The sequence below is a fragment of the Chiloscyllium plagiosum genome, unplaced genomic scaffold, assembly GCF_037043375.1.
Source record: "Chiloscyllium plagiosum isolate Xiang-an unplaced genomic scaffold, Cpla_swu_hap1 HiC_scaffold_37, whole genome shotgun sequence".
In the NCBI taxonomy this organism is placed as follows: Eukaryota; Metazoa; Chordata; class Chondrichthyes; order Orectolobiformes; family Hemiscylliidae; genus Chiloscyllium; species Chiloscyllium plagiosum.
Genome location: NW_028270175.1, coordinates 26,393,490 through 26,409,514, shown reverse-complemented (window position 1 = coordinate 26,409,514; position 16,025 = coordinate 26,393,490). Strand labels below are relative to the sequence as shown.

Below are 16,025 nucleotides of genomic sequence, written 5' to 3'. Positions count from 1 at the left end.
GCTCACACAATGGCACAATTACGTGTAGATGGAAGCTACATGTATTAATATATAGGACCACGCTTTTTGCCCTGATGAATCAGAGGCAACTTACTAAGTTTTACATCTATATAAAGTCTGACTGTTAAGTGTCAATCATTATTAGAGAGCATTCTCCATGGCAACACCTCTTTCAGAGTCCACATGCAAACCAATATGCACTCAACTCATGCAGTATAATTGCTGCTTTTCCCCTTGATTTGGCAAACTAGCAAATTATAAAATAAATCACCACAGTTTTTCAGCATAGAGTAATTTGAAGAAATTATGTTTACATTTTTTTAATTAAAGTTTAGCTGAAAAATTGTTGATACCTCTTTGGTACTGCTTTTGTTAGTCATGCACAAAACCCAAAGCCCAAACTTTTTATCCAAACCATTACATCAGTACACAAAAAAACAAAATTGCTTTTATATGAAGAAGACTATCACAAGAAAACATATCAAGACACTGCGCAATAAGATTATCAAAATGTGGCATTGAGCCACATTAGAATAAATAACTACAATTTTGTTTAAATTGCTTCTTAAAGTCAGAGGGGTAAAGATAGAGGTATCTAGGAAGGAAATTCCATAGATAAGGGTAAAGGAGTTAAAGCCATGGCAACCAAAGATTGTGTATTTAAAATCAGGGATGCTCAAATAGACCAGTATTGGTAAACAGAAATCACAATCCACTAAAGGGTAAAACAACAAGCAAAGTATATAGGGAGCAATTCATTGTAAATGCTCAGATTTTTATTATAAAACATTACTGTGAATGCTGTCCAGCAACTCATCTTTGAGGAGTTGATAGTTCCTGCAATGTCAGTAGGAGAGTGAAGACATTCAGTGGCTGTCATGTCTTCATTTATTTTCCAGAAAGTTGTTTGGAAACAAACAGATAGGCTCTGCCAGAATTCTGAAACAAGAAAGGGTTGATGAACTTTGCACTTCTAAAGAAGTTCAGAAAGCTTAATGAGTCACTAGATTGAGAAAATCTAGAGGTAGGGAGAGCAGTAAGCAAAGCATGCTTTGTTAATAAGAGCATAAGTTTAAGAGCAAGGAAGTGATGTTGAACTTGTATAAGACATTTGTTAGATCTCAGCTGCAGTATTGCATTGTACATTGATTACTGTATCTTCCGAGTGCCACATTACAGGAAGAATGTGAATGAATTGGAGACAGTGTAAAAACAGTTTATAAGAATGGTTCCTGAGATGAGGAATTCAGTTACGAGGATAGATTGAGGCTGGGATTGTTCTCTTTGAGAGAAGAAGGCAAAAAGGAGATCAGATAAAGGTTATCAAAAGCATGTGCAGGCTGGATAGAGTAGATAGGGTGAGTTGTTCCCACTCAAAAGTCACAAGAGCAAGTAGCACAGATTTCATTGATTGAAAATGAGCTGCAAAAACAGCAAGGATGAGTAAGAAAAAGTTTTTTCACACAGCAAGTAGTTACAGCACGCAATTCAGGCATTCAAGAGATCATTGGATAATTATTTGGATAAAAATATATGCAAGCGTATGGAGAAAAGGCAGGAATTTAGCAGCAGGTAATGCTCATTTAACTTGCCATAACACGGCGAAGTCCTTTAAAGTAGAGTCGCAGGTAGAGAGGATAGTGAAGATGGCGTTTGGAATGCTTTCCTTTATTGGTCAGAGAATTGAGTACAGGAGTTGGGAGGCCATGTTATGGCTGTACAGGACTTTGGTTCGGCCACTGTTGGAATATCGCATGCAATTCTGGTGTTCTTCTAATCAGAAGGGTATTGTGAAACTTGTAAATCTTTTCTGAATCCTTTCAAGGACAGTCAGGATTGAAGGATTTGAGCTACAGGGAGAGGTTGAATAAGCTGGGGCTGTTTTCCCTGGACTGTTGGAGGCTGAGGGGTGACCTTATAGAGGTTTATAAAATCATGAAGGGCATGGATAGGATAAATAGACAAAGTCTTTTCACTGGGTGGAGGAGTCCAGAACTAGAGGGCGTAAGTTTAGGGTGAGAGGGGAAAGATATAAAAGAAACCTAAGGGGCAACTTTTTCACGCAGAGCTTTGACAAGGTCAGTTAGACTCGAAACGTCAGCTCTTTTCTCTCCTTACAGATGCTGCCAGACCTGCTGAGATTTTCCAGCATTTTCTCTTTTGGTTTTTCACAGAAGGTGGTGCGTGTATGGAATGAGCTGTCAGAGGAAGTGGTGGAGGCTGGTAGAATTGCAACTTGTAAAAGGCATCTGGATGGGTATATAAATAGGAAGGGTTTAGAGGGATATGGGCCAAGTGCTTGCAAATGGGACTAGATTAGGTTGGGATATCTGGTCGGCATGGACACGTTGGACCGAAGGGTGTGTTTCCGTGCGGTACATCTCTATGACTCTATGACAAACATCAGCAGGATTTCCTGCAGTTTCCAAAAGTTGTAACTGTAGGTGGACAACGCAAAGCAAAAAGGAACCTGACCTGGGGCAACAGACACCTGCTTTTAGGTATGGGAAAATAAGGGAATCTCTTGTTTGGCAAATTTATTCGAAGGGGAGGTATTGATGTCGTTTAGTCAACCAAGTCAGAAGTATAGATTGGCTAATAGGGAACTTTTCCAGTACTTTCAGATAAGGGATTATAGTCAGAGGAGGACCATGCTCCTGGCTCAGCCTTACAAGTCAGACAGGGAGAAAAGAGTGCTCCGGTGCATGGACGTTCTTTCTGTTAGTACTCTATCATTTAGAGAAAGGACATGCCTTAGGAGACGTGGAGAGACTCTGTGAGACTTGGAATCAAGAACTAGCAGAGGATATTTCATTGGATACATGGGAAGATATATGGAAAAACAAAGAAAATCTCAATATGTAACAAAGCACAGGCCATGCAACTCAAGATTTTACACAGGGCTCATATGACGCCAGAGAGGCTAGCTAAGTTCAAGAGAGGAGCATCTCCAGGATGCCCCAAATGCAAAATTAGTATAGGCACTTTTACACACTACTTTTGGTCATGTTGCAAGATCCGGAGATACTGGAGTGCCATTGTCAGGGAACTGAAGGAAAATCGTGGGAATTGAAGTCAAGGTGCATCCGTTATTTCTCCTTCTGGGGTTGCCAAACTTGCCCTCTCTGGGGAAATACAGGAAGAGACTGTGTAACATTCTTACGCACTGTGCAAGGAAGAACATTTTAATGAATTGGACATTGGGGAAAACCTCCAGAGCTTATGGGAAGGTGCAGGCTGGTGATTCAGCATCTACCCCAAACCTACCTTACAAATATGGTGCACCATATATAGACGTGGCAGCCCTTTCTAAATTATATAGATGCAGACTTATCGGCAATATTAATCAGGGCCACGGTATAGCTAAAGGACTCAGTTTGGGCGGCCTGTGGGGCCCTGGGAGGGGGAGACTGGAAAGAAATATGGGTACAATGACTGGTGCTCCCAGGGATGGGAGTTTCAGTGGAGGTGTGGTGAGTGAAATAGAATAAAGTAATGTGATGTAATTTAGTTTAAGTTAATTTGAATTTAGCTTAATTTAACTTTTATTTAATTTGATTGCAGTTTAGTTTAAGTAGATACGTTTGTTCTGGTAGAATAGTAGGTAGTTTATTAATAATAGTATTGTGATATAACACTGTTGTACTACCTCTACCTTTTTGTATTTTGGTTTTTTTTTAATATATAGTAGCTTTCATAAAAGAGTTGAAAAAGTTATTAATAAAATATTTATAAAAAACTGGAATCTGAAAAGCTGATTTGTGTAAGAAATGGTTTTCTAATAACAATAAGACTTGTTGCATAAATGCAAAGATTCTGAAAAAGAATTAATGTGGAAATGTTCTGAGGAAATAAAACAACTGGACATGGCGTGTAATCCTACCTCACCAAGACAAAAATCATTTCCTTCACAGACAGCCCCCTGGCTAGTTTGGAACATAGATTCACTAGCCTCCATGCAGTATAAATGTAGGATTGCCCCTTTAAGTGATATTCTGATGAAATGTCCTGATTAGTGTAATATGAAAAGCTTTGACAAAATACTTGTTCATTCCCAATTTGAGAATATTTCTATATTCCAATGAAAGAAAAGGATTCAGTGGACTCCATATGTAAAAGACCACAACTGAACTTGTACAGCAAGTTCACACTATCCATAGTGGAAGTCATCATTATCAAGCTGATCCTGTTCTAAATCAATATCATTTTGCAGAGTTTCCAGTACAATTACTGAAATGCGATCAGCTGCATAAACAACAAGTGAACTTTCCCCTCCCCAGCTCAGGAGGTACTGAGGCCTAATGTATTGTCTAATACAATGCTTCCCCAATAGGCAGCAATGGCCTAGTGGTATTATCGCTGGACTGTTAACTCAGATACCCAGGTAATGTTCTGGGGACCCAGGTTCAAATTCCAAATTCAGGAATTAACAGTCTAATGATGACCATGAGTCAGAAAAACCCATCTAGTTCACTAGCATCCCTTAGGGAAAAAAACTTCCATCTTTACCTAGTCTGGTCTACATGTGACTCCTCTGGGCAAGTAGGGATGGGCAAGAAATGCTGGACTCACCAGCAATGCCTACATCCCATGAACAAATGAATAAACATTTCTGGCAGAGAACAACAAACTCAGAGCTGATGAGGGGTGAAAGCTGGGAAACTTGCTTTTCTTTGGCTCAATGGCACACCAGGTAATGTATCAAGAGTGGAATTGGATTTTACATGTAAGATACAAGAACTATATGCAACACTTTCACAGCAGTAGAGTATCCTGTTGCAAGTTACACTACCAAGACAAAGCTAGCGATAAGACCAATTGTGTCATTGCAATTTTACTCAGTTACTACTTCCATACAAAATGGCCTTACAACCTTTTAGTCTTCATAAAACTCTTCTTTGCTTATCCATTTCCAATTAAAAGAAATGCAAATTTAGAAACGGCTTATATACCGTCCAACTTCCTCTAACTGCTAGTGATGCACTTGAAATGCGTTCAGTGTCTCAATTCAAGTTCAAGATAATCAGAATGCTTGATACACAAAAATCTATTTCAGTGATAGCTCTAAAACCTTTCCTCAAATGTAGTTACAATAATGGTTGATCTGAGGAACAGGGTTGTTGCCACAGTGCAGTTGGCAGTGGGGTGGGGTGCCAAGAAAGATCACTGCTCAGCATTCTCCAGGAAAAATGCTAAACTTCAAATTTCATGCCAGTGCCATGGGTCTCTTTCGTCTCAAAAAGAAAGCACTGTCATCATCACTTACAGGCAAACTTCTCAACTTCCCTGACAAAACTGCAAAAAAATGAGAAAACAGAAGCGAGACTTCATCAAAATGCTCAGCATATGACCCTCTATGTGCTGAGGAACCAGCCACAAGAACTGCTCAGACAGTAAGTACTTAGCCATAAACATCCTGCACTACTTCCTGAACATTTTCGTAGGCAGTTCACAGTTTTACTTAAAGTCTTTCCCATTATCAATTTCTTTACAAACAAATTCAGCTCATGATGCATACCCCGTATCACATGGCATCATTAACCCACAGGACAAGATCCCAGGACCACAAAACTGTAGTCACTGCTGTTCTATCATACTGATTTATCAAGTAAACCTTAAAACAATTAAATAATTGTTCTAAGTTTCCTACCCATGACGTCCATGGTCTCCGTTGTGAACTGGAGCGCCACACTAATGTACAGTCCGTCAGTGGGATTCACACTAAATATTTTACAATGAGCGAAGGGTCAGGTCCGGTCTCTGTTAGGAAATAATACACTTACAATATGACTAGTTCTTTAGAAGCACACTCAGGCTTGGTTACTAGGAGACATTTATATTCTTATTGCGATAGAGTCAGCTTATCACAGAAACCAATCTTTGTAAACTGTCCTCATTTGTTTTTAGTAATTCCCATTTGTCTCATCTTTTCACAAAAACTTAAGAGTTCAGATTCTTTTTCTAGCTGTAAAGCAGACAGGATAACAGCTGGCCCTGGATGTTTTTGACCTCAATTTTAGTCACTTTGAAAAATACCATAAAAACTCTAATATACGAACAGAATTGTTCAGCGTCCAAAATGATGATTTTGGTCACTCTAAGGCTGAAAATCCCCCTGCCAAATTCTAGTCAGATTTTCCCTAAGTCTCACGATTATATCTCTGGGGTCACCTTGTCCCTCACATTTGCACATTACATTTTCACATCAAAGCTCTCATTCTGCTGATGTGGATTTAAAGCAGAGGTTAAGACCATGCACTAGCATTTGCTGGCAGCAAGACAAAATGCACAAGCAGAGAGATATACTGAGCTCCAGGCGGGCAAGATGCTGTGCAAGAAAGAGATTAATAAAATTAGGAATATGAATCCCTGCCTGGTAAAATAGAGATAGGTGGCACAGGAGAAAATGGCAACCTGGATTTTACATTGAGGAAAAGAAATAAGGATACCAAATGCTCACTGTTTTTATGGAATCAGAGTCATTGAGAGGTGCTGTCGACCTGCAACTCCATTTTCAAGGAACTATGAACCTGCACTCCAAGGTCTCTTTGTTCAGCAACACTCCCCTGGACCTTATCACTATGTGACAAGTCCTGCCCTGATTTGCCTTACCAAAATGCAATACCTCACATTTATCCAGATTAAATGCCATCTGCCATCAGCCCATTAGTCCATCCAATCAAGATCCCATTGTACTCTGAGAAAACTCTCTTTGCAAATCAGTGAATTTGAAGTCCATTAATATAAGTGAAACACAGATGCAGCATTTGCCACCCAAATGTGGCTATCCCACAAAAGCTTCAACCCCATGCCTTGTGAATAAATCTGCAATTAAAGTCCATGGAAGATGTTGGTTTGCAACAGTTACACACTAGCTATCCTAGGCAAAAGCCAGAAATGTTTGGAGCTACTGCATTCAGATGTAACCTTATTTTTAATAGTACAATCAGCTTTAATTACTTTCAGACAACCTTTCTGGCATCAAACTTTTAATTTTTCAAATATGGAGTCTCATTTCTTCAGAATTTAGTTCATACTGGATAGTTAAGTTTTTTAAAAAAAATTGCCGTCTCAGTCAATCACATATTTCACTATATTGCATTCTGCAAATAATTTCACAATGTATTATTATGCTCATTCTAATTTAGATATGCATCTCTCTAAGGATTCTCCAATCAGGTAAATTAAAGAGCTTTGCTGTTGCTTGTTCAGCTCACAAATTGATAGACCAACACATTGGAAAAGATCTGAAAATCTTAAAAGCCTGTCTGCTGAACAATCGGTGTCTGTCACTGCTAGTGGAAAATCCAGTCCAATATGAGAATGTGATCCATGCAAGTTCATTAGCCTTTTTTTAATGCCTTTTAACTCAAAGGATTTAGGTATCAATTTCATCCCATGGGAAAAATCTCAAGAGCCCCTGGATAAAAATAGCGATTGCACAGGACTAACATGAAGATCCAGTACTCTGCCTATCCAACAATGTTTTTAATGGGGAATTAAAACCAGGATTGGATTAAACTTCAAAAAAAAAGAGCTGCCAATCTGCAACAGCCTAGACTTTTTTCATCCAGGAATTTGCCTTTTTTGATCCAGTTCAGTTGCTCTCTGGACAGGTTTACTGAACCAGAATTCTAAAGTGATTACTGTTGTTCAAGAGCTAATGTCTCTGTGACCCAATTGTGGTGGATTTGGGTCCAACATAATTCACCCAATCTCAGAGCTGTCAAATGATCTGCTATATATTTTCCAGCATTTTCTGGTTACATTTACTAAGCATTACATAGATTTTAAGTTCACAGCACTGTCTCATGAGGAGAGGATGTGTAGGTTGGGCCTGAACCTGTTGGAATTTCAACAAATGTTTGGCAACCTTATTGAACTTTACAAGATTGCTAGAGGCCTTGACAGTGTAAATGAAGAAAGGTTGTTTCCCCCCATGGGAAAGTCTAGGATAAGAAGCTATAATTTCAGAATAAGGTGTCACACATTTAAGACAAGGCTTAATTTCTTCTCTCCAAGGATAGTGAATCTGTGGAATTCTGTATGGAAGGAGCAGCTAAGATTTGATTGTTGAGGACATTCAAGGTTAAGTCAGATCTTTAACTCATAAGGGAATCAAGTGTAATGGAGAAAAGGTAGGAAAGTGGAATGGAGGATTATCAGATCAGCCATGATCTCATTGAACGGCAGAACAGACCTGATGGGCTGAATGGCCTACTTCTGTTCTTATAGTCACTGCACCTTGGACTACAGTATTGTTCTGTTAAAATGCTGAAGGGTCTCAAGATTGCAAAGGTACATGACATCTTGAACAACAAGATACCAGCACCATCAACTCCAGACGGAATCTGTAACCAACTTCCTGTATTCCATTCCTAAATAAATGAAATAATTGGAGTTTCCCAGAAATCATTAATTCCAGCAGAATATTAAGCAAATCATTGAGTGAAATGTGAATTTGATTTTCACCTTTCTGAAAAGGGACTGAAAGAACTGAAATATTATAATGTTGGGAAGAAACAAATAGATTTATAACTATTCAAAGTCTGTGAGAAGATTTGTAGCTCGGGTGCTCGTTGTTGTGGTTCTGTTCACGAGCTGGGAATTTTTGTTGCAGACGTGTTGGTCTAGGTGACATCCTCAGTGTTGGGAGCCTCCTGTGAAGCGCTTCTGTGATCTTTCCTCCGGCATTTGTAGTGGTTTGAATCTGCCGCTTCCGGTTGTCAGTTCCAGCTGTCCGCTGCAGTGGTCGGTATATTGGGTCCAGGTCGATGTGCTTATTGACTGAATCTGTGGATGAGTGCCATGCCTCTAGGAATTTCCTGGCTGTTCTCTGTTTGGCTTGGCCTATAATAGTAGTGTTGTCCCAGTCGAATTCATGTTGCTTGTCATCTGCTTGTGTGGCTACTAAGGATAGCTGGTCGTGTCGTTTCGTGGCTAGTTGGTGTTCATGGATGCGAATTGTTAGCTGTCTTCCTGTTTGTCCTATGTAGTGTTTTGTGCAGTCCTTGCATGGGATTTTATACACTACATTGGTTTTTCTCATGCTGGGTATCGGGTCCTTTGTCCTGGTGAGTTGTTGTCTGAGAGTGGCTGTTGGTTTGTGTGCTGTTATGAGTCCTAGTGGTCGCAGTAGTCTGGCTGTCAGTTCGGAAATGCTCTTGATTTATAACTATAGTCAACGTTCCTGTTCCTGTCTTTATTTTGTTGAATCCTTTATTGAAATGTCAACACATGTGCAAGAAGTCTGTTTAATTCTGCACACAGTTGGATTAATCACAGAAATTAAAAGCTCAACTTAAAGTATTTTTGTTTGCAATTTGTAAAAACTTCAGGAAAGGGAAAACAATGTGATCCCAATTCAAAGATGTAAAACTCTTTCATTTCAATTTCTTTCTTCTATTCCCTCCCTCTCCCAATCTCCTTTTTGAGGTACAGTTCCATACATTCACATCTGCCTCGACCATATGGGGCATCACCACACTCACTACAGAACTGATCATTCTTGCTCCACATAAGTCCTGCTTTCCTATCGCCACATGTTTACCCTGGTTTAAGCACGCTCATCCACTAAATTACCTCAATTCATAACAGAGATGCAAAATGTCTCAAAACCATAGAGTAGCAAGGGAAAAGAAAATTGATATAAAACCACCAACAATACAATCCATCTTGCAGAATATCCCTAAACAATATGTTTAGGCCACAAACTTCCCAATGCCTATTTTTCTCCACTGACCCTTAAAAATTAGTAATTTTTTTTTATAATCTGAGCTCCTGCTCCACATCAGGCAGATTAAATTGTGAAATAGGAAGAAACTTTGGAAATAATGAGGAGATTTGACAGCACCTTTGACAAAACATTGACTTTTTGTCTGAAACGATCAATTCGGATGAAGTAGTAAAAGATATGAAAACATTAATTACACTTCTCTTTCAACTGATGCTGTCAGATCTGTTGAGTATTTCCAGCATTTTTGGGTTTTAAATTTAAGATTTTCAATATCAGCCGTATTTTGCATTTATGTCACAAACACTTTGTTACCTGGATAAGTAAGCATACGAGCCACATAAAGAGGAAAACAAATTGTCTTTCACAACCTCAGAACGTCCAAGAAGGTCATAGCCAAATACTTTTAAAACAGTGTGTTTCATATAGGAAACACAGCAACCAACTTGCACTCTGAAGGATCCCACAATCGCCTAGATTTTTCTGCTCAATCCTAGGATGTGGAATTTAGTCCCATGGCCTTCTGATCCCAACTAAGCTACAGCTGACAATACAAATTAAAAAAGAAACGTTAATTAATAGTAACCCTGTTTTCTATTAAAAGGATAGAACAAGTGGTGCAAAATTCAAACTCCCCTCATAACTTAAAAAGGGTGAATTTGTTAATTCTAGTCTTTATTCTGCCAAAAAAACAACTTAAAATCGCATCTCTTAAATATCACCTTTAAATCAAAATATGATTCAAGGGCATTTGCTGACATACAAGTTGAGCTTGGAGACAGATTATTGTTGCAAAAACATTTTATGGAGAATTATGAAATGTGCATAATTTGCAGCAACCTACAATATGGATAATAGCCCAGGTCCCAAACCAAACTCAGCTAATTTACAAGCACAAAGTGCGTTAGTCAAAATGAGAGATGCTTAGTATTTAGTAAACGAACACCTTCCATTTCCAACAAGTGTCACCATCAAGCAGGTAAAAATTAAAATGTTCCTTCTACTCTGTATCAAACCCAACTATCAAAAACATACTTGCATTTTTAAAAATTCATTCATGGAATGTGAGCATCATTGGGTGAGCATCATTGCCCATTCCCAATTCCCTCGACATCTTGAACCACTGCAATCCAGGTAGAGTAGCTGGACCCATACTGGTATTAGGGAGGGAGTTCCCCAACTTGATCCAGTGCTTTTAATGTCTGAAAATATCCCAAGACACTTCACAGGAGAGTGTTATCAAATACTTAAGATACTATGGCAGATACTCTCAGTCACAAAAGGTAGATTTGGGGAAAGGAGGCAAAATAGGAGAGGCTTTAGGAGGGAACTCCAAAGCTTTGGGTCTTTACAGCTGAAGACAATAATAGAATGTAGGGAAGTAGATGGTGACATCTTAAAAATGTCCATATTACAGAGGTGGTGGTGCTGGATGTTGTAGAATGCATAAAAGTGGATAAATCCCCAAGACCTGATCAGGTGTATCCTAGAACTCTGTGGGAAGCTAGGGAAGTGATTGCTGGGGCCCTTGCTGAGACATTTGCATTATCAATAGTCACAGGTGAGGTGCGGAAGACTGGAGGTTGGCTAACTTGGTGCCACTATTTAAGAAAGGTGGTAAGGAAAAGCCAGGGAACTATAGACCAGTGTGTCTGACATCAGTGGTGGGCAAGTTGTTGGAGAGAATCTTGAGGGACTGGATTTACAAGTATTTGGAAAGGCAAGGACTGATTAGGGGTAGTCAACATGGCTTTGTATGTGGGAAATCATGTCTCATGAACTTGATAGAATATCTTTGAAGAAGTAACGTAGAGGAATGATGAGGGCAGAGTGGTGGACGTGATCTATGTCGACTTCAGTAAGGTGTGCGACAAGGTTCCCCATGGGAGACTGGTTAGCAAGATTAGATCTCATGGAATACAGGGAGAACGAGCCATTTGGAGACAGAACTGGCTCAAAGGTATAAGACAGAGAGTGGTAGTGGAAGGCTGCTTTGCAGACTGGAGGCCCATGACCAGTGGTGTGCCACAAGGATCAGTGCTGGGTTCACAAATTTTCATTTATATAAAAGTTTTGGAGATGGAAATAGGAGGTATAGTTAGTAAGTTTGCAGATGACACCAAAGTTGGAGGTGTAGTAGTCAGCGAAGGAGGTTACCTCATAGTACAACTAAATCTTGATCAGATGGGCCAATGGGCTGAGGAGTGGCAGATGGAGTTTAATTTAGATAAATGTGAGGTGCTGCATTTTGGAAAAGCAAATCTTAGCAGGACTTATACACTTAATGGCAAGGTCTTAGGGAGTGCTGCTGTCGAAAGAGACCTTGGAATGCTGGTTCATAGCTGCTCGAAAGTAGAGTCGCAGGTAGATCGGATAGTGAAGGTGGCGTTTGGCAAGCTCTCCTTTATTGATTAGGCCACTTTTGGAATATTGCATGCAATTCTGGCCTCCTTCCTTTCGGACAGATGCTGTGAAACTTGAAATGGTTCAGAAAAGATTTACAAAGATGCTGCCAGGATTGGAGGATCTGAGCTATAGGGAGAGGTGGAATAGGGTGGGGCTGTTTTCCCTGGAGTGTCGGAGGATGAGAGGTGACCTTATAGAGGTTTATAAAATCACGAGGGACATGGATAGGGGAAATAGACAAAGTCTTTTCCCTGTGGTGGGAGGGTCCAGAACTAGAGGGTGTAAGTTTAGGGTGAGAAGGGGAAGATATAAAAGGGACCAAAGGGGCACTTTTTTCATGCAAAGGGTCATGCATGTGTAGAATGATCTACCAAAGGATGTGGTGGAGGCTAGTACCATTACAGCATTTAAAAGGCAGCTGGATGGATATAAGAATAGGAAGGATTGAGAGAGATATGGGCCAAGTGCTGGCAAAATGGGACTAGATTAGGTTAGGATATCTGGTCGGCATGGATGAGTTGGACTGAAAGGTCTGTTTCCATGCTGTACATGACTCTTTGACAATGTTGAAGTAATTAGAGGATGCTCAATGGACCAGTATTGGAAGAGGAATGTCTTGGGATTGAAAGGAATTGAATGACCTGCTCTTGCTCCTGTGTAGCTGCACAACAAATGATGTAATCTCTTCTAGCTCCTAATCCTCAGGAGCTAGAAGAGATTACAATCCACAGGAAGGTAGATGCATCCGCAGTGCTGTTTCAAAGGGAATTTTACAAAATTGACCCAGGTAAGAGTAGAGTATTCCATCACATCCAGACTTGCGCCTTGAGCAAAGTGGACAGGCATTGAAGAGTCAGGAAGTTACTCAGCACAGGATTTCAAGCCTTGGAGGTGCTCTTGAAGCCACAGTACTTAATCGGCTACACCGGTTCAGTTCCAGGTCAATGACAATATCCAAGATGAGGGAAGGGATTTGACAAGAGACAGAAATTTTAAAACTTAAATACTCCGTAATGGTAGCCTATGGAAGCCAGCAACTATAGGCTGAGTGAAGGAGACTTGATGTTAATAAACTCACGGCCAACAGAATTTGGAATGAACCAAGCTTCTATCGTCCAGGCTTTGGGAACACTCAGTTCAATTCTTCTATTGTTACAACACAGACACTTTCCTCAAGTACAAGTGTCCCCGAAATCTGGTCCAGTAATCTAGTGTCCAATTTCGGAGCAGTTTTACATTGAGTCCTCTACATTCTGTAAAATATGGTTGAGTAATCAAGAACAGCAGCTCAGTTTCAACTGACACTCAACACAGCCCAGGCAGTAAAGGAATAAAAAACATCTTTCACCTATAACCAAACAAATCTCTGGATCAATAATAATAAATTTGTTTTATTATTCCTCTGTTCATTCATAGGATGAGGACATCACTGGCTAGGCAGCATTTATTTCCCATCCCTAATTGCCCAGAGGGCAGTTAAGTATCAAACGCCATGGAGTCACTTGTAGGTCAGACTAGATAAGGATGGCAGCTTCCTTCCCTGAAGGACATTAGTGATCCAGATGGGACAATGGATTCATGATCATCATTAGACTCCGAATTACAGACTTTTTCTTTATTGAATTCAAATTCCAATGTCTGCCATGGCAGGAGTCGAACCCAAGTCCCTACAACATTATCTGGTTTTCCAGATTAACAGTCTAGCGATACCACTAGGCCATTGCCTCCCCATAAGATCAGAATTACAGAACACTATGTATTGAAACCATCATTCCTGCATTCTATTTTCTGTGTTCGCAGAAATATAACAGCCCTCAACAGTGTGGTTACCAGACTTAAGAATATGGGTACTGGGACATTAACGAGAAAAAAAAAAATAGACACTTTCCCCAAGTACAAGTGTCCCTGAAATATGGTCCAGTAATCTAGTGTCCAATTTCAGAGCAGTTTTACATTGAGTCCTCTTCATTCCGTAAAATATGTTACCATGTTGTGCGACACCCTAAATTTGTTGTTGAAAAATTGTTCAAATCATCAATAACAAACACATAAACAACAGTATATTGGCAGAGCAACAGTGCCTTCATTTTAAAAAATAAATTTGCTACTCATGAAACATTGGGGATGAGACGCTATTGCAGACCCGGAAGTAGAGGCATGTTGAGAAATAAGCCAAAAACGCAACAACATGCAAACATTGTGCCCTTGCAAAAACACTCTAGCGTACAGCAAGATTTCCCTGAGGTGGGGGAGTCCAGAACTAGAGGGCATAGGTTTAGGGTGAGATGGGACAGATATAAAAGAGAGCCCTGATGAAGGGCTTTTGCCCGAAACGTCAATTTTCCTACTCCTTGGGATGTTGTCTGACCTGCTGTGCTTTTCCAGTACCACTCTAATTTAGATATAAAAGGGGCAATTTTTTTCCACACAGAGGGTGGTACGTGTATGGAATGAGCTGCCAGAGGTGCTGGTGGACGCTGATACAATTGCAACACTTGAAAGGCATCTGGATGGATATGTGAATAGCAAAGGTTTAGAGGGACATGGGCCAAGCGCTGGCAAACAGGACTAGATTAGGTTGGGATATCTGGTCAGCATGGACGAGTTGGACCGAAGGGTCTGTTTCCAATTGTACATCTCTATGACTCTATGTTAGATATACAGGGCTACCTCATTTCACCCAGCTCCAAATCACTTTAAAAGTACAACCTAACTGATAAAGAACAAAACTGCTTACTCTACACCATTTATCACAATGGTACAATAGACACAGCATACTTCCTTGCTGTTATTCTCAAGATCTCAGGACAACCACTGTTCCCAACAGTCACAATCAATCCTTGATTGAAGTGTAACATTCCAATCACCTTACTTATTTGACAGAAAGACAGTGAATGCAACTATTTTCATGGATGAGAATGGAATTAGCAAGGTCAGCATTTATCACCTCTCCCAATTCTTCTCAGTAGATGGCAATGAGTTAACTGAATCAGTTTGTGTGGTGTAGTCACTGTGCTGACAAGGCAGGATTCTAGACTTTTGACAATTATTTGGAAATTTGTAGAATCACTTAACTGACCCAGGCATATATCAGATCTGCAGACAGATGCAGGCACAGCAGTTTTGGATAACATTCAAAGATTCACTGCTCCACCTTGACAAATAATTGAAGGTCATAATTTTCCAGATCAATTAAAATTTTCTACTAGTAAGAAGTTTTTAACATAAATAAACATCCCATGTTGCTTCACACAAGGGAGTCAACTAAAAGCTCATTCAAAAAAGACTTAGCAGAAGCTCTCTGATGCAAAAAGACTAGCAAAACAGCATTTCAGAAAATGTTTTTTTATTCAAATGGGTATCATAGACAAATGCAAACAACTGTTGCCCACTCAAATAGAATGGAGTAGCTTGCTAAACTATTTCAGATTAAAAGGCATCCACATCGTTGTTGGTCTGGGGTCTGACCAAACTGAGTAAGGACACCAAATTTTCATCCCTGAAAGGATATTCGGAAGATAATAATGAACCAGATGCACTTTTAACCACAATCTGGTAATTTCCTGGTCCCATTTTGATTTATTCCAAACTTTATTCATTGCTGAACTTAGATTTGCTAGCCGTCATAATAGGATTTGAACACACATCTCTGGATCATTAAGCCAGCATTTAGTTTACTAGTTTAGAAACATATCCACTATGCTATCAAATACCCCTCACACCCCCAGAGACCTAATGCAATTTTCCACAAGGAAAGAAGGAATTAGAGAATGCCAAGAGATTTCCAAATTGGAATAGTGTACAAAACAGGCTTAAAATAAGACTGAATAAATTGGAGGAACTTGCAAAGTAATTGTGGAAAGAGGAAGTTAAGACTTAAAGACAA

General features: G+C 39.8%; 1 protein-coding gene across 4 annotated transcripts in view; it reads right to left on the bottom strand.

The window, feature by feature from the left end:
- The window catches only part of atp13a2 (ATPase cation transporting 13A2), a 109,817-nt gene that overhangs the window by 80,004 nt on the left and 13,788 nt on the right, over positions 1-16,025 (bottom strand). The window lies entirely within an intron of this gene.